We start from the raw sequence: 23,560 nt of genomic DNA, 5'->3' as shown, positions 1-23,560 counted from the left end.
CGTGAGAATAACCAGAGAAATGTGAAAATATTTGGGCTTGTCTTAGTGTTACAAGGATCTTGCACTGTTTTGGTAGGAACCAAAAAAAAATATAGATGCTCAATGATTCAGGAAATATCCATTCAGCAAGGAGCCGGCCATTCGTGGCTGTCTCAGCAGGGGAGGTTTTACCCTGACCCCCCCTCTGCACGCCCCTATACTAACTGCCCACCCCCTGTACACCCCAGACAGCTGGCAGTCCCAAGAAACATTCAATGTTGCACTGAACAATAATGGCACAACCTCAAGAGCAGGTTCACTGGAGATATCGCAGACATTACGCACAGGATCTGTGGCATTAGGAGGCTCTCTGTGAGCCAGGGCCTGAGGCCAGCAATTAGTGAAGCCCTCAGTTCTGAGCAGGCGAGGCCGGTTTGCATCCGCGCGTACTCTGTGCCGGTTCAACTGTGAGGCCATACTCCCGCAATGCGTGAGCGCCGCCCTCCCTGCTGCGTGATGAACCGCATGTTGTTCAAACACCCCCCCCCCCCTCCCCCGATTCGTGCAAGCCAGACTCGGGTGAATGGAAGTAAGGCTCTGGAAAGGATCTGCAGGGGAACTCAGAGGGCCCCATCACCGATTAACCCATTAGAAAATAATGCGCGTTAAACCACCATAATCCGCTGCCGATCCCAAGTCCCAAAAAGTCCATCTGTAAATGACCAGCACTAGCGGCACACAAGCCTACTGAACGTTAATTTTTTCCTTGAAATTTGTAAGACAGGGGAAAGATTCCAAGGCTACTTCTGACCTAAACGCACCACGAGAGCTACGAAGGAGCCGTGCAGATCGAAGCGGACCAGCCAGTGGGGGCCCACAACATCTGGAGCCCAGAGATAAATATTTCACTGTTCGCACTGGGCCCTGTGCTTTAATTTACAATTTGCATGTTATTAAGTATTTACAAAGACGGGGCCAATGAATGAATGTGTGAGTGCAGAGACACGGGCTGCCAGAACATGCTCTCATCCTGCTCCGCGGCCAGCAGTCGAGAGTCTCGCGGCTCGCAGCACTAAGCTAAACACGTTCCTGTTTTTTAAAACGTTTTATGTGGATTTACTATCAGGAAAAAATAAGCCTGGAATCTGGCTGTCTGGTACCTCAGATCTGGCTGCCATGACACGTCAGGAAAGTGTTGGGGGTGTGGGGGGGGGGGGGTCTCATTTATTTGTCTTTACAACAGATTTGTTTGTTAGGTTTCAATAAAGTCATGATGATAACTGAAGCGGAGCTGTGGAATTTCGCGAAGTGGAAAGGGAGCCCCCCTCTGTCCGACAGCAAGTTAACTGTGTTACAGTCGCTGATATCGCAGACAGTCTAATCATAATGGAATATGTTAGATTAGGCCCTGTGGGTCACACAGATTGTGGAAGTGATTCATAATTAATAACAGAGCCCTAGCAGAAGTGTTACATATTTCACAACGGTCAGTTGTGCAATCTGGAAGCCTCAGAGGGGCCTGAAATTATATTTATGACTCATTGGAGAGTGATGATGTCGTCTGTATTCAAAAACAACCTCTTGAAAGCTGAGCCCTAATTTGATTGTATTTTGCGGTTCCAAGTAACCAAGCGTAGCCAGCGAAATGTGAATGGTTTTAAATGTTATTTGTCCATTTTTTACACACACCCCCCCAACACCCATTTATCAAAATTTCCAATTCTGAGTAAGACCTGGCGTTTGGCGCCCTTCTCGATGCCTATGAGCGCTGGCGTAAGCACCGTCCCTGGCAAGCATGTCGTTCTCTTTACACAGTGCAGGCTACGCAACAGTGTGCATTGGGCTAGCATTAGCATTAGCATTCGACCCGCTGTCGCTGCCTGTAAACGGTAATGCGGTGGCCAGACGTGGCATCCAAACCCACCGTGGTCCCATGACGGCAGTCTTGCTCAGATGGTCGCTTTCCTTGCTCCGGTGGTGTATAACTCAGTAGGTTATGGGTGGGTCTGGGCCGGAGGGTGGATTGTGGCTGAGCCTGCTCTCTGACCCCAAAACTCGCTTTCACCTGTATGTACAGTACTGTGCTGCCTCAGGCAGTCGGAGAAAACTTTTATCTGGGTAGTAAGTACACATTTCCTTAGAAGAAAGATACAATTTAACATTAGAACATAAGCAAATTAAGAGTAACACAATAAAAGCTAACAAGAATTTCTTCTCCAAAAAGTTACTGATATCATGCTGGGTGACTAGAAGAACACAGCTTCAGTTCCCAAACCCGTCACTGGGGGCACCAGCCATTCCATGTATTTGCTGATTTTCACCACCACTCATTTGAGTGCTTAAAAAACAGGACAGCACAGTGGTGAACACCATTGCCTCACACCTCTGGGACCCCTTGAGCATCCGACATGGCACTGTGTATGGAGTTTGCATGTTCTCCCTATGTTGTTGTGGGGTTTCCTCTGGGAGTCCTGGGGTGTTCCCTGCCTTGTGCCCTTAGCTTTCAGGATAGACTCCAGACTCCTGTGACTCTGAGAAGGACAAGCGGTTGCAGAAAATAGATGGGTGGTTTCATAGTCGATGTGACACAGAGTGCGGTACATTTTAAAACTACCCTCTTTCTCCATGGTGGATCAGTATCTCAGTTTTCTTTTTCAGGGGACAGAGAGAGGAGCCCAGTCACATGGCAAGTCCTCCTCCATTCTACCAGCTGCCGTGGCAGTTTGCCGGTGTAGCGGCCTTATCCCTGCAGGGCCCCGGCACAGAGCGTGGTTTTCCAAACGCGCCGGGCGCTGTCCGCTCTGCTCCTCACGCTTCTGTGGAGTGCTCGTTAAACGTGCTGGCGGATTCCAGCATGTTGTCCTCCACAATAACACTGCTCCTGTAAAAAAGGCTGGCATTCCCCTGCTCCTGTGTGCCAAGTATCTGAAGCGTTACTCTCCGTGTCTGTAGATGTCAGTCAGCCTCTGCAGGCAGGCTGGAGGACAGCAGCAATCCCACATCTTCACTTTTAATTCATTGTTATACACCTGGCCGCCACTTTCATCCACTTAACCATCATTGACTTTCCGCTGTCCTTCAACCGTGACCGTATCAGGCACATATCTACTAACACTCATTAAATGTACCCTGGGGTCTTGAAAGCTTCACAAATGAAGTAGATGAAGAGGCATTTAACCGAAATGAATGACCTGTCTTTTCAAGGCCAGAAATTCAGCGTTGTCATGGGGGATTCCAGAGCTTCCTGAGAGATTCATTCCCCCAGAGTGCTCTGGGTTTGCCCAGACCTATGGCATGAGTTTGTGGCTGTTACCGGAAGGTTGTTGGTGCAAAGCCCGGATTCGTCAGAATAATCACATGTCTGTGAGCCCTTGAGCGAGGCCCTTAACCCCCAGCTCCAAGGGTGCTGCTGCAGGTGGCTGCCCTTCACTGCCAAGCTTACTGTCTCCTATATGTGTGTCATGGAGAGCTGGAAGGGGTGAATGAAAAGATAATTTCCCCACAGGGGTCAACAAAATGATTATTATTATTTTTATTATTATTACTACAAGTTAATCCTCATTCCCGGTAAGGTGACTTATGGTGACACGGGTGCCACGTTGCTCAAAGAGATAACAGAAATTGCTTCTTCAGATTTTACCACACAGGTCTAATTCTTTAAGTTTGATACTGGAGTCATTTTTGGAGTCATGTATCCAACTGCCTCAGTATGGAGCTGGAACCCCTGGAAATGCACTGCCTGATATAACCTAAACCTTCTGTCCATAATGTCTCTGATAGCAGCTCCCTGAAGGGACTCTTGTTTATTATGTTTCTCGTTACGGTATGAAAATGCAATAATTGCCAACATTTGACTCCCGCCATCCCTGGTTGCGTTTTCCCACAGACAGTAATGTGAGAAATCTGTCTTGGGGGGGGGGGGGCAGTACAGTTCCCCTCTTTTTAGGTACTTAGATTTGAACGTCCACTGCTTTGGATTATGAGGTCTTGAATGGTGTTGTGTCTTGTGAAACTGGTGTTTGTCTTGGTTTATGTTGGCCGCCTTCCTAGGTAGTTCAGCCCTCTGGGGGTGGGGTGGGGGGGTTAGATGGACTGGAGAGGTGACTGGTGAAGGTCACATAAAGTTTTGCAGCCTGGGGTTGACATCACAGCCGGACACGTTATTCCCCTTGCCTGTGACATTATCAGATTTGGATTATCTTAGTTTGCGTCTCGGATATTTTGTGGGATTTCTGCTGAGCCCAGACAGATAGATATGTTGCCAGCTACCGCGTGGCGTGAGGCATCCGCAAGAGCGTGCCGGACGTGATCTAGCCGCTGTCGATGGTTCCTCAGACTTTAAAGGTCCATATGTTTCATTCATTCTCTTTGTTCACTTGTCTCGCTGCTCACCTGTGGAATCCACATCTTGCATCTTCTTTGAAAGATCCAGCAGGATGCTATGACAGATGCATAGCAGGAGACTCCTCACCCACCCCCCACCCCCCTACTCCCCCCCAGAGAGCAAAGATTTGTAGCCAAGGACCCGATGGCCACATGGGTCCAGATAGTCAGCTGCCGGGGGTGTCACAAAGCAGCGCTTGAGCGGAACCTCTGGGCGACCTGGTGCGAGCTGGGTGACTGAGTGCTGAGGCTCCTGGGGGGGTCAGGGGCAGTGGGCGGGAGCCTGTGGAATTTCTATTGAAGTTGAAGTCATATGTTAATAAAGGCTCAGGGGAATCTCAGTTTAAAAGGGTTCTCTGTCCGTCTCTGTGCGGGAATAACAGTGAGAGTGATATGTGAGACGCCAGTGGGGAGGGGGGGGGGGCAGCGTTTTATCTGATGTGATCTCAGCAAAAGCAAACATCCGCCCTGGCGGGTGACTCTCTGAGGCGGCCCGGCCCGGGGAACAATCTGGACACTGTGGGCAGTGTGGGGGTCACACTTATAAACAAACTCCGTCCGCAAAACTTGAAAACTTGATTGGAGGATGGAGGAGCCGATGAGAGAGCCGCGGAGCCGGTCCGCTAGGCGTCGGCGCCCACACCTCTGCCAGGGCCAGTTCAGTCTGGCTGCTTGGGCCGTGCCACATTTGGGCCACATCCCGTGCCAGGCCGCAGTGCTCTGCGTGACGCCCAAACACCCTGGAAATGGGGGCGTCTCGTGTTCGCGGTTCAGCTAATGAGACACATCGATATGGAGTGTGGGGGGCTGGACCTGAGCCATTCGGCACGTCTGGAACAATCATTCACAACAATAAATAAAAGTAATGAGGAGGGATTTCCACAGAGGCCACATTGTGCCGGATTTGTTAGTGTTATTTCATTACTTAGCCGACACTCTCATTCAAAGCGACTTGCAATTTATAGAGCTGCATAGATGTATATATATATTATATGCTTAAACATGCAACAGAGTTTCACCTCTTTGGAGCCAACAACCCTCAGGTTAAAAGCCTCTGGACAGGGTGTTTGGTCTCTGCCAGTTTAGCCTGACCGGCAGTGACCAAAGACCTGACCTCCATGCGCAAAGAAATGACTTAGCGTTCCTGCAGAATGTAAAAGGCCTGGCAGGTCAAGCCTCAACCACATACCTGGACACGACAGGGACTGTCTTTGCTGGCCAAATTTGGGCCTGGTGTCATTCCCTTGCCTGTGTTTTCAGTTCCTCCCTTGATGTGGTATGGCTGTCTGAATGATGCCGCCCCAGCTGACCCCCCCCCCCCCCCCCCCCATACGCGGCACCCCAAACAGGCTACAGTAATGGTCTTTGCTTTCATGGTCACACACCGAGACCATGGAAAGCACAGATTCTACAAAAATAATAAAAATAATTCTAAAGTTCCAGGAACCAAGTCAGAAAACATAACATGTAACAGTGTTCTTTCACCATATTATGTTACTTCCATGTTTTTATATGCTTTCATATTCGCCCTATTTATATATTTTTACGTAATAATATTTTCCTCACACTGTTTCGTCTCGCAGCCACGTCCAGTTATGACGCGGTTCAGGCGACGCACCTCAGGCGACGCGCTCCGCGGTTTAGCGAAGCCAAGGTCATTGGGTGGCCATAGTCAGCCTGCCTGTGGTCAGGTTCAGTGGGGGGGGGGGGCACCGAAGCCAGCCAGCATTCTCTGGTGGCAAGTTACATGGACCGAGTTCTCTGTGGTCACCCTTGACTGGCTAGAGTGATGATGCAAGGAAAATGGTTCGAGTTTACGGTCAACATGTCAGTTACCTGATGCATGACTGCAGTCCATGAGGAAAACAAGGTATTTTACAGATATGCGCTTGAAATGTAGTTAGCATAGTACTAAATTTGTTCCTGACTGAGCTGTGCCAACACAGGGATTTTCCTGCTGGTTTGGTTGCTGTAGTATATTGCATGTTATTGCTGGTTTCTAATTCATTTAATTCACAAGCAGCCCCTGCATACTTGCAACAAGCTACATTAAGGGAGAGTTTCTTCTGCTAATGCTCATGGATTTGATGCTCTGGGCTTTTTTCACGCACAAAGCACCAGTTATCCCCATCAGGATTTCACGGTGGATCTGTGCTCTGTTCCTTGAGTACTGCTGTTTATCATGTGAAACTGTAAAGAGAAAAACGTTTACAAATGCAAGGAGAATCTCAGGGTCCCAGCATTACTACCAACAAAATGGAACTTTTTGCATTATTCAGGCTGGAAAAGTTTCCTTGGTGGGAGTGAGGAGGTGAGTCCAAACCAGCTTACAGCGGTTTATATACATTTAGGGTTCCCTGCAAGGATGAGCTCATGGTTTCGTCTTTCCTTATTTCCATGTATTCCTGCCTTTTTTGATGTCCAGGAGGCAAGCCGATCGGAATCTAGTGTTTAAACATCAGGGGTCTCAGAGCGTGCACAGTTCAAACATCTCTCCCGGAGCGCTGAACCACAAACGGACCTGACAAAGTGATTTTTTCGACAGAAAAACCTGGAGCAGGGAAGCGCAGCCGGAAAGTTGGACAAGCGTATGATGCAAGAAGCGTGGCAGCGGGAGGCTGGGGGAGTAGCGACTGTCTAAGACAGGAACGCGGGTTCAAGAAAGCCATGGTGTCAGTCGATGCCCTGAGAGCGTTCAGTCAGTGACCGACATCACATGGTCACTGCAGGTTTCAAAGTCTCACTTCACTTGATTGGGGATTACTTCCAAAATAAATGTCCTGAACCTTTGACAAGGTAACACAATACAGTATATTATAGCTGTTTATTGAGTGTCTACTAATAAGTCACTCAGATGTTTTACCTGAAATAAGTAGCTTACAGTATGTTTTCTTGTTCCTGTGTTTCAAAAGCAGCATAAAACCCACCTTCCTGGAACATTTTAATGGCCATTAAGATTCCTTCACCATTCCTCAACCAGGCAGCTCATAACCATCTACAGAAGTGACAACTAGGGGGAGCTGTTTGAAGTTCTGGAGGGGGGTTAGATCTGGCCTAGGCAGGCTGTCCAAGAGCCATACTGGATTCATTAATGACTGCTATGGTGTTCTGAGCAATCAGTCGGCCGCTGGCTGAAATCGCTATTGGTTGTGACTGAATAGAAATGCCAGTGTTTCACAAAATAAGCCGGTGTCTGTGGATCAGATTTCTAAATTCCTCCGGAGATTAAATGAATGAAAATCGCTTAAGACTGAGAGAGACCAGAAGGGATGGGAGAGAAGCTAGAGAAAATATCCCGCAGCATCGTGGCTCTAAATTGCCTTCAGAATCAGCCACAAATATTGAAAGCCACAGATTGACAGAAAAGACAGGCGTGTCGCCAGGGGTGTCGTCCTTGATCTGAGGGACCCACCAAGAGAACAACGATGATCCCCCCCACAGAAAGAGTGGCAGACATCTTGCTGGCAGGAAGTAGGTCACCTCTTAATGTCTCCTGCAATGTCATTCTGGTGGCAGGTTTTGTGAGGACGTGCCCCTCTTTCCATTGACTACACCTCCCCCCCCCCCCCCAGTGAATGAAACTTGCTCCAAAACCACATGCTTTGGTCCATAAAACGAGGTCAGAACAACCAGCCATTTTCAAAAACCGTTTCGAATCTTCACTGATTGCACACTACAGCAGTAAGAGCGGAGTGTGAAAGTTGAATTAGCAGAGCAATAGCACAGCTGTACATAAAATTCACACAGCATAAGTCAAGTCAAATCAAGTGGAACTTACTGTCGCACCAGCCATATACAAGCATACAGGAATGAGGTATGAGACAACACCCCCCCAGGACCACGGTGCAATATAAGACACATGGGGAGCTATATGTACACAATTACAGGGGGAAGGTACAGATTAAATACACAAGTGCAAACACTGGATTGGACACGGACCACACATAGGTCACATGGCCAACACACAGTACAGTATATACATGAGGGTGAACACTGAATATAACCTCTCTGTACATAATATACAGTATGTACAGTGATTTAGCAGCAGGTGATGTAGCAGCGATTAAAATAAAGTGCAAACATGCCAGTAAAAGAGAGTTAGAGTAAAGTAGCAGGTGGAGTGAGGAGTTGGTGCTGCTCACGTAGTGAGAGGCTGCGGAGGAGTTCAGAAGTGTAGCAGCATGTGGGAGGAAGCTGTTACAAAGTCTGGTTGAGCTCGTCCGGATGCTGCAGTACCTCCTGCCAGAGGGGAGGCAGTGGATGGGAGGGGTCTCATAATGCTGAGGGCCTTGCGGATGCATTGCTTGTGAAAGATCTCCTGGATGATGGAGAGAGAGGTCCCGGTGATTTTCTTTGCTGTCTTCACTGTCCTCTGCAGGGACTTGCGGTTAGGGATGTTGCAGTTCCCAAACCAGGGAGTGATACAGCTGGTCAGTACGCTCTCTGACAGCCTCCTTGAACATGTTCCAGTCTGTGCTGCCAGATGCAAGCTGCCACCTACTGGAACCCTCCATAATGGGAGACATATCAGAGTTCAAAAGAGGATGAATTGTTGGTGTGCATCTCACTGGCACATCTGTGACCAGGAGAGCTAGTCTTTGTGGTGTATCGAGAGCCAGGGTAACGTTGGCATACCACCACAAAGGACAGCTTGGAGAAGCCTCAAAGAGACTTACTACCTGGACTGTTGCATTCCCAGAGTGCAGCACAGGGGTGGATCAGTGATGGTTTGGGCTGCAATATCACGGCATTCCCTAGACTAGATGGGTGTGTCACTGCGAAGGACTACCGAACCATTCTGGGGGACCATGTTCACCTAGTGGGCTAAACATTGTACCATTGTACCCAGAAGGTGGTGCCGTGTAGCTGGACAATAATGCACCAATACACACAGCAAGACTAGAGACTGAGTGGTTTTATGGACATGAACGTGAAGCTGAACATTTCTCCTGGCCTGCACAGTCACCAGATTGGATTATTGAGTCAGTCTGGAGTGTTTTGGAGGAATGAGTCAGGAAATATTTTCTTCCATCATGTAGTGACCTGGCCACTGTTCTGCAAAAGAAATGGCTCAAAATTCCTCTGGCCACTATGCAGGACTGTTATCTGTCATTCCCCAGATGAATTGATGCTGTATTGGCTGCAAAAGGAGACCGTGCATCATACTAATAAATTATTGTGGTCTAAAACCAGGTGTTTCAGTTCCATTGTCTAGCCTCGTAAGTAAAGTGGCAGTTTCTGTAGCCTTGTATCTCTGGCAGGAAATAATTAATCCCCCCACCCCCACCCCGGCATCGAAACAATTGGAAGAAAATGTGAGGTGGAAGGTTTCCGTGTAGGGCTAACACAGATTCCCCGCGGTGTGTGCTGTACTTGCAGACAGTGGTTGGAGTTGACGTTTAAGATCTTGCTGCTGTGGTCCAGACATTACTAGGTGTGTGACACGCTTGAAGCCGGTTCGTTGGCAGACTCTCTGACGCCCACACACAAATTCAAACAAGCAAAGGGAAATTTAGGCTCATCACTACAGAGTCACCTGGCAAATGGATCCACACACACTTACGCCAACAGGAAGCACGCACAGACACGGAGGATGTGACCCCTTAACACTGGAGCGGGGACGACACTGGTAGCCACTACAATTCTGACCTATTGTGGCTCATCACACGGGAATCATTAATGAAAAATAGCTGTAAAATATTGCGATGTAAATCGGAAGGCCAGACCATTCCACAGGAGTTTTAATGATAGAAACATTGTCAATAAAAGTGTTTTTACGTTACAGTCAGTTGACAACAGGTAGGTGTTGACTCAAGTTGAATCAATCCTCAGTTCCTTGCTCACAAAACAAAAACTTTATTGCTTACCAGTTTAAATAGTTAAATGTTGATACTCGAAACAACACAGGGGTTGGTTGAGACCAAACTAAACATTACATTTTGACCTGAATGATAAAAATTTGAATTAAACAACATTTGCCATTGAATGACATGAATGAAATAATAAATGTTTATAGATATTATAAATATGAATCTATTATAAATAGATTAAGTACACAACCAGACTTCTGTCATGAATGGTGAACATCAATTTCTAAGAAGGCTTTCAGCAAAACACTAAAAGTTTAATTCCCCCAATATTCAGATGACAGTCCTGCCCCATGATAAGGATGTAATTGGGTAAGGCAGACGTTTGACTGACACATTGATTGCAAACACACATGTCCCCCAGCCATTTACCCATGCGGCATGCCCCCAGCCATTTACCCATGCTGCATGCCCCCAGCCATTTAACCATGCTGCATGCCCCCAGCCATTTACCCATGCTGCATGCCCCCAGCCATTTAACCATGCTGCATGCCCCCAGCCATTTACCCATGCTGCATGCCCCCAGCCATTTATCCATGCGGCATGCCCCCAGCCATTTGCCCATGCTGCATGCCCCCAGCCATTTACCCATGCTGCATGCCCCCAGCCATTTACCCATGCTGCATGCCCCCAGCCATTTACCCATGCTGCATGCCCCCAGCCATTTACCCATGCTGCATGCCCCCAGCCATTTATCCATGTGGCATGCCCCCAGCCATTTACCCATGCGGCATACCCCCAGCCATTTACCCATGCTGCATGCCCCCAGCCATTTACCCATGCTGCATGCCCCCAGCCATTTACCCATGCTGCATGCCCCCAGCCATTTACCCATGCTGCATGCCCCCAGCCATTTACCCATGCTGCATGCCCCCAGCCATTTACCCATGCTGCATGCCCCCAGCCATTTATCCATGCGGCATGCCCCCAGCCATTTACCCATGCGGCATACCCCCAGCCATTTACCCATGCTGCATGCCCCCAGCCATTTACCCATGCTGCATGCCCCCAGCCATTTACCCATGCTGCATGCCCCCAGCCATTTAACCATGCTGCATGCCCCCAGCCATTTATCCATGCTGCATGCCACTTAAGTACTCTGTGACTGTGACTCTTAATACTCAACTGGTTGGTGGAAACAAAATGTTGGTCTGGATTTGTGCTCTCTGGACCTGAAATCTCCACCTCTGGGATACAGAGAGGACATTGCTCTGTGTCAGCTCCAAAAACATGCTTTTCCCTATTGCTACCGACTCTTCTTGCATTTAATCAATGGTTCTGATCCAAAGCCAGCGGATAGAGCATTTCTCATTTGTCTGAGGGATACCATTTCAAGTACTGATTACTGCAGCAACCACTACCCAGTCTGAATGGGCTTTTTTGGGGAGCTAGCTAGCATCCCCTGTCTTTTGGGGATTTGTTCCAAATTTAGGGGGTTTTGTGGAGGGGGCAAAATTACACCCCCCACCAGCAAAGCTCATCCTGAGTGTTTGTCTGACGGGAAGCTTACTCAGAGGGCAGCGTTGGTGGTGTGAGGGCACACAGCCTCTGTTTACACAAATTTGTCTTATCAAAAAGAAAACCCACAGATGTCCTGCTTTAATCTGAGCCAGACCTTTTAGCCTGAGATTGCATCTCTCACATTTACTACTTTGGGTAATAAAACTAATACTTTCTGAGGCCATTTGCACCTACATCCAGTAGTTTTCCAAAGCTATTGGCGGTCATGGCGATATTCGAGTGGACTGGTGGAAAACAAGAAAATTAGCAGGATCCATTTCATTCTCTAACAAATTGCCCTTTGGAAAGAATTGTTCTTTAGGCTGACATGGTACATCTGATGTTTGCGTATGAAAAGTTTTTGGCAGCTAAAAACAAAATTAAAATGTTGAGGAAGGTAGGCCAACTACCGACACGATCAAGAGTTCATTTTCGGCAGGGAGGGGAACGTCCAAGATGGCTTCCCGGTTGGATAAACAGGTACTAAATCTGGGCTTTCTTTGTTAATCATGTGTGACGTGAACTCTGCAGAATTCCCTTCTTCTGTAAACACTTTATTTCTGAGCCCACTTGCCATTCACGGAGCCCAGATCCTGCAAGTTTGAGCCAATCCCTAAATGTGACTGGATGACAAATTCTAGAACAGTCTTTCCCTGTCATTTTTTACCCAGGTGACTCATAGTTTCTTTGACCTTAATATCTCCACCTCTATCATCCTGTCCACCTGGTTTGGTCCTCTAAGTGCCCACCCCTCAGAGCCGGGGTGTGTCATCGTGCCCGGGGGAGTGCTGGTGCAGGATGGTGGCACCGCGAGGAGCCCCTCGTCACACAGGCCGTGCCGTTTGCATGGGTTGAACCCGCCACAGTGAGGTGAGCTTGGGAAAGTGGCTAATCATTCTCAGCTGACAGAACGAGACCTAAGCATTCATCACGGGCCCAGGAATCTCCACCCCGTGGATTTTAATCATTTGAATTTATAAACAAGTTTAACATGCATGGTAATTGACGGTTCTCTGCCCATCAACATCAATTTAAGCCTCTCCCTTGCTTTGATTAATGATCAACATCCAACACACGCCGTTCCCTGCTTCACGTGTCTGTATCTAATAAACTCATCTGATTGTGATCTCCCGGGCATTATTGTTTACACATCACCGCTTTGTTTGTGAGCTCTCAGAGATCTGCTTATTGTCCTTCTGCTTGCCGGGCTGCATATTGTTTTCAGGGATTTTCCATTAATGCTTAGCCTGCGGTCATGTCTCAGCGCCTTTGAAGACTGCTCCGCAGCGGTCCTTTCTTACTGTCCTCACCTCTGCCATCCCGGGTCAGTCTTGCCCTCGGCCGAGCCTCTGCAGCATCTTTGATTGTTCTCCAGGAAGAAAGCCCGCATTCCGTGCACGTCGCTGGCATGATTGCTGCCGGCTGAGCGAGCCAAGGCGCCTCCATGCCGTCTCCAGTCTCCATCCTGAAGTATTTTCATCCTAGAATGTTCCCATACTGAAGCGTTCTCCTGTCAGATGCTTCTCATGCTAATCTGCATTTTTTTTTTTGGACCGTGTAGAACATATGAGTGGAGCGGAAGGACGTTCCTTTGATCGGTCTCTTCTCTTGCCCATAGAAATTTAAGGCTGCTAGCCTAGCACATCTCAGGGTAACTTCGGGTAAAACAAAGGCATGGGTTTGCAACCAACTCAGTTCTGCTGGTCAGCTAATTATCCAGCCTGGAGTACCTGGCTCACATGTTCTAGTTGTGCAACGGGCTAAACTCGCAGACTGGCCGGCTGGGCCCTCGACCAACTTCATAACCACTGAGCTCAGAAACTAAATGATAAGCAGGTCAGTAAGGTACACTCTGGTGCTTCACAGACAAAAGTTTTACACTGAAATGCTTTTCAACAAGCTAAAGATACAAGTGACAGAAATATCGATAATCGCGTGGATTAAAATTCATACCGGATTCCATATTAGGCTTTCTAACATCACGACGTTTTTCATACTACCAATGTGTCATTCAATACTGCAGGGCACTCCAGTTAAGACCATATAAGTTACAGGGTGAAAAAACAAGCTATTTAGCAGAGATGGGCCCCTCGTGGATTTACTCTCTTGTATTTAGCACTTCACTATAAATCATTTTTCCCCACGGAGGATGATAGTTTAGTCACTGCTCTCATAAGTTACATTTCAAAGATTATAGTCCCCTTTTGTGCCAAGCGTAACATCACCTTATTTACATTGCCTTGTTTTTTCATCACAGTTTCGCTGGTCCCGCTAGGAATAGATACATTTCGCGATGGCATTTTTGAACGGTGTGCTATAATTGGCGCCATTTCCTCCCTCGGTCGCCCGAGTTCTCTAGAGACGGCTCAGACTCGTGGCCTTCCTCTGCCGTGCTCTTCTCTCCCTCTGCTTGATTATGCAGACGTTGACGACGCTAAAACAAGCCCCTTTGTTTTCTTAGCTGCTGTTGAAATCAATCAAACAGAAAAAATCTATGTACAATTTAGCTGTTTAAAGTTAAAGACCCTGAAAATGATGTTGTTAGTGTACAGCCAGGGAAATGACTCCGTTAATGATCTAATCGTCCTTCAAAACAGCAAACTGAAACCACAGTGGTGGTTAAAAATGCAAATTTGGTGGGGCATCAAACATGTAGACACTTTTTCCATAGCTAAACTGAAGTGCCCCAAACCTTTTGGGGACAATGGGGGCTTTCCATACCCTCCCCATCCATGCAGCGTCATGTCACACCCCCCAGGTTGATGGCTGATTACATATAGTGCCCCAGCTTGGGCCTTGAGTGCCAAGGTGAATATTTATCAAGCCATTGCATGAGTAGCAGGTAGTGGTCAAGGACACAGACATCAAATCACAGGTGGGGCCCTGCTCTTGTACCCTTGAATGTGTAGTTAAGTTGTCTTGTTATATCCATACATATAAATGGGTACAGCTGTGCTTTGGATAAGCCATTAATTGTTAATAATAAAAACACTCTAATAAGCAGTTTGCGGGGAAACACCCAATTCCTTCAGGCCATTGCTGTTAGCCTTTCCGGCCTTACAGTAAAGTGCCTTTGCCATTAATCGCTGATGGTGCATCATCACCATGCCTATAGGAATGACTGCAGCACGGGGTCATTTGTAGGTGACTGGCCAGGGCCCTCAGTAGGTTCCTAAGGGCCCCTGTGGCCCCCTGTCTCAATTGTTCCTGCCAGATAGACTCTTGGCTGGGGTCTCCAGTGAAAGGGAGGTGTGCCCCAACTTGGCACCATGAAGTGTGAGAACATGCCATCGTATCTGGCTATTGGGGGGCGAAGCATTGCTTAGCATTCCTGCGCTTCTGTCTCGCACTGCGCTAATAAAACGTGGAAGCCAGCTCGCAGGAACCCGCCCTGGGCACAGATGAAACATAAACAGAGATCAGTGTCTCGCACTCGGTGATTTGGCCTCGCGTGTGAAGTTAGGCGGGGAGGGGGGGAAAACAGTAACAATGTCCAGGAAGCGCATATCTCTTCCGAGACCCAACACCAATCCGGCAGGGCGTCCCAGGGAGACCCGGACGAGTGATGTCATGCACTTTCTCTTCGATCAAATCTCTCGTCACCGGGCTTTTATGGATTCACAGTCACCTGTAAATGCGATAATGTCAAGGCTGTACGGCGGACGTCGGGGGAATTCACGGCCCTGAACTAGCACACACAACGCTCGCCGTTTGTATCGTGCTGCTAGACAATAGACGTGTTTAAATCTGCTTCTCTTACATCTACAATCGTTTTGAAGCCGAAAGCAGGATTTTCCCAGCTTGCACTGCGGGTGGGAGTGGCCCCTTCTCTCTCCAGTGAGTGACATGGGTTGGATCCTTGGAGCATTCTTCACACGAGCCGCCGCTGTTATTGCAGTCACCGCTACATGATGGGGAAGGAAGCTGAGCAGGAGAGACAGGGATGATCTCACCACACGGCGTGGCCGCGGCGTACAGGCCAGCCGAGGAACGCTTGGCATTTATGGCTCTCTGCAATCGCTCTGAAAGCACGCCGTATAGAGTTTCAGTGCAGCCGGGCCGGCAGCTGGGGCTGGGCTTTCGTTTCACTTAATGAAGCATTATTTGCACAGAGGAGCAATAAAACCATAGGTAATAAACAGGGAACCTAGATTTACACATGCTGCTTGTGCAGTGTGGAGCACAGACTCCACGTGCACAGGGACAAGGCATACACAGGGATGGGGCATGCACAGGGACAGGGCGTATACGGGGACAGGTAGTGAACAGGATCAGGGTGTGGGTGTACACAGGGGCAGGGCATGAATAGGATCAGGGTGTGCACGGGGACAGGGCATATACAGGGAAAGGGCTTGTATGGGACCAAGGCATGCACAGGGATAGGGTGTGTACAGGGTGTGCAGAGACAGGGCCTGTACAGGGACAGGGCGTGTACAGAACCAGAACGTGAACAGCACCAGGGTGTGTACAGTATGTGCACAGGTACAGGGCCTGTACAGGGACAGGGCGTGTACAGAACCAGAACGTGAACAGCACCAGGGTGTGTACAGTATGTGCACAGGTACAGGGCATGGGCAGGGACAGGGCGTGTACAGGGACATGGCGTGCACAGGCACAGGGAGTGTACAGGGACATGGCGTGCACAGGCACAGGGCGTGTACAGGGACATGGCGTGCACAGGGACATGGCGTGCACAGGCACAGGGAGTGTACAGGGACATGGCGTGCACAGGAACAGGGCGTGTACAGGGACATGGCGTGCACAGGCACAGGGAGTGTACAGGGACATGGCGTGCACAGGCACAGGGCGTGCACAGGGACATGGCGTGCACAGCCCCCTTCGCACTCTTTCTTTACATTCCAGGTCTCTGCTTTCCCCACACACTTTTGTAGTCCAATATTTAGTGTTAAACATAATTAATTTCATTTTGCGTCAGGTGATGAGATCAATGGCACTGTGATGCTGTGGTATTTTTTCCCATTTTTCTGATTACACTAAACTCTTGTTTATTAGAAAAATATTTTGTATATAATTTAATCACGTGTTTTTATGAAGGCAATCACATTTGCTCTGTGATTTCATTGCGTAGCTATGGCGTTCCATCAGTAACACTTAAATATTTGCAATTGTGTTTGTAAACAGCCATAAAATCCCTTTTTGGCCATGCAATGGAGTTAGAGGTACTGGAATGATGCCCGGGTAGCAAAACCGATTTGGGCCACGGCTCAGTGCCTACCTCGACGAGGCCCAATCAGCTCTTTGGCACCAGCATGTCAAAAATGAGCCGTCTGCATTCCCAGATCCAACCTGCAGGCCTTCAGGAGAAAGGTGGAGAAAATGTAGGAATGGAAATCTGGCTTACGGACAAGACATCGTGAATGCGAAAAGCGAGAAATGTGCAGAGTGGATTTTTAAATCATTTCAAAATTGATTGTGCTCCCACATGGTCTCGTTCACTGCATTCCAATCAAACGCAGCTTGTCAGACAACCAGTGCCCTGTGGATCATATCACAGTCAATGAAAGCACCTCTTGTAGACCAGCTGCGTAAATGAGTTACGTAATATCAAAGGTCTGGAGGTGTTAACACAGCACGCCGCCGTGGGTGAGGACTCCGCACTCAGCTAATAAAAAGCGGAACGTCATGTTACCACGCGGTGGTAAATCCCGCACTTTGCTTTTACACTGTGCTAACAGGACCACATGCGCTGATCGCACAGGTGGCAGCATTGACATTCCGGTGTCCCCAGTCGGCCCAGGAAGGACCACGCTCTTTTCAAGGCATCAACATTCATCAAGCTGTCTTTCATCAGGGCGAGTCAGGTGACTTGGGTTTCTTGCACTGATTCGTTCCATGTTTCATTCCCTACAATGTGCAGAAATTTGTGTTTTCATTTCTTTGCCCTGTCCCTAGTAACCCTGACTAAAGCACTGATTTGGTGGAGTGGTGGTTGATGTGGTTGGGACCCTTGAAAGCAACCCTAATTCCTGAATATGATCCTAATTCTTACTGAACAAAGACCCCTTTCGTCACTCAACCTGACTCTGTTCGCCTTCCCGACCACAGACAGTCTTGCACATCTATTTTATTTGGCACTTGTTTAGTCGTTCTCTGGGTCAATTCTTGGCTTGATAGCTTACCAGGTGTGTGTTTTCACTTCTTGTGGATGGATGCTGGCCGTCTCCTTTTAACTCCACAAAGTATGTTTGCTGAATAAACCCTTCATCCTAAAATTGCTATCGAGGAAGTTAAGAGAAATAGATTGGGTGACATATCATTCGGATTTCAGGCTGAGATCAGTGAATCAATGGGATTATTGATGCATCTTGGGAGAAGCAAAGGCAGCTGTAAACTTATGGAGCTGCTGCTTCAAGGTGTTTGGAGCCTTCTCCAAGGTTCTGTGGAGATCTACTTTTTAGATCCCGCTGAGTGTGCTGCTCCATTTCCAAAGACAATTTATCATGAGAAAAAAATCTGAGAAATGTGAATCAAAGTGGTTATTTATTTTTGCGTGTCAGTGACCATGTTTTTGTCTTGGTCAAATAGAACAGAGAAGCCAGAATTACGCCTTCCTTCCAGTCGACAAAATTCACTGATTTTAGAAGCTGTACTACTGAGTTCTGACTCAATTAGTAGCAATATGACTAAATAAATACAGCCGTGACAGTTTTTTTTTGCATTCCTAGGCAGATCTGAGAATAAAACATGTTGCAATTGAGAAATACATGCCTTTTATTGTGAAATAATGAACATATTTGTTTTAGTATGGAAATCAAACCCTTGACACAAGTAGCTGGGGAGTGCAGCATCTCAGGGTGCAGCCGCACAAACCACAGGAAAAACCACTTTTCCTGATGGACGTGTCATGATTCACTGCCGTCACTCCAGAATTCTTTTAAGTACAAACTTGTGTTGTTGGCTTTAACTTTGCAAACATGAGGCATTAGAAATGCTTCGAAAACTCACACAAACAGTTAATCACCACTGGTATGCTAATAATTTATTAGGAAGAGGAATAATAGATTTATACCCTTGAATAGCAGCCGTACGGAATGCATTGGAGCTCTGACTAACAGACTCCAACCATGTGTTTGGCAAAATAAACTGAAGACGAGAGCAGATATTATTTCAGACTTAAAGTATTTTTTTAACTGAAAAAGGGTCAGAAGAGATAATTGATGTTTTTTTTCCAGAACAATTTGAAGATAATTATCTGAGCAAATACCTTTCAGCAAAGATGTAAACATTTATCTGCTAGGCGAGGAATTAGTGTGTCCTGCTGAAGCCAAATTATTCAGATATAATTTCCTGTTACGCCAGAAAGACCTTAGAGGGAAGTAACACCATTAGCACTATTTGTATTTATATGCTGTATAAACACACATGACGTCTGCTGTAGCTGTATGCCCGTGCTCTTTGAAGGGTGTAGTAAATGCATTTGTTTATATTCATGGGCCTGTGGGATTAAGCTACACACAGAGGTCCTTTTTAAAAAATCTGCGCTAGTTTCCATAGGGCTCTGTACTGATTACAAGGATGCTGTCCATGAGCACAGGCAGAAGGCATGAGGTCCGTCTCAGCTGTCTCAGGTCGGGGTCACGGGTCACAGCAGGTGTAAGTTTAAATGACAGAATACAGAATAAACACTGTCAATTGGGTGCCATTATTAGGTTTGAAGTAGGTTTCAGCATTGCCACTTTCCCTCACACACACACACACACACACACACATAAACACACACACATAAACAGACACAGGTGTGTAATTATATTTTTGTGGGGACTCCATTAATTTCTAATAACCTTAACCATAAGTAACCAAACAAATTAGACTTTGGAGTTTGAGGTTTTTTGATTGCAGTCACAGGTCTTTGTGGGAACCTGAAAAATGGTCCCCACAACTTCAAAATAACTAGTTTATATCACATTGTGGGGGACATTTGGTCCCCACAATGTAACATAAACATAATACACAAACTCTCTCTCTCTCTCTCTCATACACACACACACACACTGTCCAGAGATGGAGAGGGGACAGTCTAGTGTATCACTTGCTGAGCCAAACCAGCTCTCCATCCTGTACTGACTATAAAGTGTCTCATTGACCAAGCTGGTCCATGGTGGTTTAAGAGCTTAAATTCCTCTTTGCTGTAGCAGGACTCAGCAACGTATAATCAAACAGTGCAAAGGACCTGGCCAAACCTCACACTGTCCGTCATGTGAGATGTATAACGGAGACACTGAGCTCACTCCTCTTAAGAGAGTTACACTTCTGGATTAAAAAAAATAAAGCGATGAATAGAGTTGTTTTTAACCTTTGACTGGTGTCCATCTTGGAGCAGAGGCTGGTTTACATTTCACTTGTGCAGTAAGTCAAACACTGCTCACCACATTTTTACTGTGGTGAATGCGTCTGCCTGTACGAGGGCAGATTTTAAAAATGTCACTGTTACCATGTTACCGTGCTCTGTTGTTTAACAAAATATTTTTGTAGAAGTATATCCTCAATCAAAGTGACGTTTCACCATTTACAGCCTCCACCTTTATGGTCTGCATGCTGCAGCGTTAAGCTGCTCCTTTCATTGTTATACTTTATGTCTGAGAATAATTTACCAGGCAGAAGTCTGTGCTCTGCTCAGAAGGGACCCTGTGACTTAACCGGCCCGTTTCAGTTTCATTACCCAGACTGCAGTCCAGACTTTCTTCAGATATGAAATGACTTTAAAAGAGAACTATAATTTTAAATAAATAGTTAAAACATTCCTGATAATTTTGAGATGGATTTTAATTGAGGTGTCTTTGGTTGTGAAGCTTCACACTTTTCATTTGTTGTTTGTTTTCTAAGCTAAGCAAAAGTTATAGCTAATGTTTCCGTTGGTCCTGTTTTCTTCTTTAATCTCCGGAGGGTGTTAAATTCCTGAATTATGTACAGTGAGCCGTGAAACAGGCCAATTGTTGGACAGATGCCGCTGGATGCATCCTTCTTAAACCATGCCTTTTTTGTGTATACCTTTTTTTGTGTATACCTTTTGCCAGAGGATGTACATAGATAGCTGTGTGAACGTATATTCAAACTCAGAAACATCAGACACACATCAGCCATCATTCTGTGGTATGTGGGGGGGAGGGGGAGGGGCACAGTTTGCCACTCTATGGCAAAGAATCAAGTCCCAGCAGAGCCCCCAGTACTCGGGCATAATGTGAGGTCAATGTTTGAATGCTGTTGTTATCGGACAGCTTTAAAAAACAGAATTCACATTCAGCTCAGATAGAGCATCACCATATTTTTAGATGCGTGTTTCAATAATGGCCAAAGTAAATCGCTGAAAGCCCAAACAAATGATTGCTGGTTTTTGCAGAGTCCATGGGGACACCCAGCTGTTTGTTGCTCCTAGACGCGGCTCTGTCAGATCAGAAAGGCTCACACGTCAGCGCTCTGCAGTCAGATAACAGAAATACTTTCATCCCAGATTTACTACTCAGCACTGCAATGTAACATGACAGTCCATTCTGTATGTCTGCATATTTACATTTCTTATGTAAATATGCATACACAAATACTACATGACATAAGATAAAAGCAACAAATGTTGCACTGAATAACAGAAATCCATTATCATCCTTGAGGCTCACTTGTTGCTTCACAGTTGCTAATATAAAGTTTCTCAAAATAAATTGAAACAGACATGCTCATGTGTTTCGAGTTTTCACCTTTGATCATAAGGCCGAGGGAGAGTCTCCATCCTTTCCCCATGGGCAGCCCCATAGGGAGCCTCGAACCTGTCCTGAGACAGTATGGCAGTCCTAAGTAGGCTCAAGGCGGGCCAACACCCCCCTGGAGATGCAGGGCAGCCATGCCACCCGCTGCCGGCCTTGGGGGGGCGCCCCTGAGTCCTGGAGAGGTGCTGAGAGGCCCGTGGGACATGCAGTGCAGCAGAGATCCCTCTACAGCTGCTTGGTTCACGGTTACAGTTTTGCCGGAAGAGGAGTCTTCATAAATATTTGAACATAGCCGTTACGCAAAAACAGCTTTAGTGTTACCGTTGTGGTTTCCACATACGCATCAGTTAAAAGTCTACTCACGACGCTTCTGCAACATTTCTTGGAAAGGGAATATAAAAGGGCATGTATGAGGGAAACCCTAGAAAGTAAGCTTTGACAGAGGTCTAAAATAATTAGGGAACATTAATTTTAGAAGCGGTTCCAATAAACTTGCTTTTCTTCTCCGTTTCAGGGTCAGGAGTTGTGTGAGGACGTTGCCTTTACAGCCGGAGCCCTGCACATTATTGGGTTTCCCCTCATTCAACACACCTGATTCAACTCCTTGTGCTAATTACCACGTCACTCTTGAGCTGAATCATTTGTGGTAGAACAGGAAAAGAGCTAAGCTACACAGGGCTCCGGCCCCCCAGGACTGCAGTTTGACACCCCTGCTTTACAGCGTAAGGTCAGTTTGGTTTCTTAATTGCAGGAGGTGCTCCTCTCTTGATGGGATGAGGGATGCATTTGACTTCTGATGCTCTTCTGAGAATCATGCAGTGAGTCTTTTGGCCAAAAAAAATGTAAAGTCCACAGCAGCCTAGCAACCGCAGCCATTAAAAAATCATTTTCGCCTCCCCTGTTATTGGCTCAAATCCGGGGAAGATCTGGCGTCCTGGGATGACTTGGATGTGATCGTCACGCATGAATTTTGAAGCTAACAAAGGATGGCCTGTGCATCTCGGACCTCTGTGGCCATTCCTGTGTGCCCTCCAGCCACGTCGAAGGCCATAAACAGGAAACAGCTACGGTACACAGTCCGAACCCTGCCGAAGCCAAACCAATGACACCCGGCGATGGGCCGGAATGGAGAGCAGTCATGACTGTGTAGATACCTGCAAGAGCTTCACGGAGAAGCAGACAGAGGCCCTGCAGATGGCTGTAGCGGTTGTACAGATGTGTGAGAGGATCTATCAGAAGTGCTGGAATTTCTGGTGTGTCTGTGGTTTCTCTCTGTGGACTCATCTGAGGACGGAGACGATCAGCTTAATCCGCCCTCCGCCTTTAAACCCTCCCCTCTCGGTGGAAGCGTAACGTGAGTCTCACTCTGTCTCACTCTGTCTCACTCTGCCCCAGGGTCTTCAGTGGAGCTGGACTCACTTTCCCAAGTCAGGCAGCCGTCCTGTTGCTCCCAGGGAGCAGACAGACAGGCTCGGGGCTCACTTGGGAAGGACACGACCAGGACTCCATCAGCTGTGTTCTGGGCTCCACCAGCCATTACATGCCGGATGGGGAGGTATGGGAATGGCGGGGGGGCAATGGGACCCACTTCAAAATTTAACAAGGAGACCCCCCCCCCCCCAGCAGGAAAATTTTACCAAGTGTCCCTTTTGATTTCAGACAATCATGCAGAATTTGCAACAATTTACCAAGAACTGTCAAGTTTTACCGAGCCCTGCCCTCTGCCTGGTGGGGGGGGGGGGGGGTGGTTTCACACTCCTATGCCAGGGTTACGCTGACCCCTCCTGGTGTGTAAGGAAGCGACAGCGACAAGGGTCCCCTGAGCTCGTGAATTCATCCGGAAGCCATGCCGCTTCTTTGGTGCTGTGGGACAGCCAGAGGTGTTTCTGCCTGAGCCTGTCACACCCCTGTCAGTAATGCGGGTCCCTCGGGTATATGGTACCCCCAAAATTGCCCCCCCCCCTCAGCTTCCTACCATCCTACCAGCAGGAAAAGGACAACTGGTTATAAAGTGTTAATCAGCTCAACTGACAGCATTGCTTTCCCATTACCTAAAGAGATAAGCCCCCCTAACATACAGTGCAGCTCCTTACGGGTGGGGAGGCCAGGTTC

The 23,560-nt window shown here is 47.4% G+C and overlaps 1 long non-coding RNA gene across 2 annotated transcripts in view; it reads left to right on the top strand.

Annotated features, from left to right (window-relative positions):
- Window positions 1–17,551, top strand: part of LOC111847186 (uncharacterized) — a 65,229-nt gene extending 47,678 nt beyond the window's left edge. The window contains exon 3 of one of the 2 annotated variants that reach the window (XR_002839039.2): window positions 17,426–17,551. This is a non-coding gene — a long non-coding RNA (uncharacterized lncRNA). Of the gene's footprint in view, window positions 1–6,907; window positions 7,060–17,425 lie in introns of those variants that run through there. The other variant, XR_002839040.2, reaches the window with a different exon arrangement.
- The last annotated feature ends 6,009 nt before the right edge of the window (window positions 17,552–23,560 follow it).

This window comes from Paramormyrops kingsleyae, chromosome 17 (genome assembly GCF_048594095.1).
Source record: "Paramormyrops kingsleyae isolate MSU_618 chromosome 17, PKINGS_0.4, whole genome shotgun sequence".
Taxonomy (NCBI): domain Eukaryota; kingdom Metazoa; phylum Chordata; class Actinopteri; order Osteoglossiformes; family Mormyridae; genus Paramormyrops; species Paramormyrops kingsleyae.
The sequence above is the reverse complement of the archived record's forward strand: the minus strand, read 5'-3'. Positions and strand labels throughout refer to the sequence as shown.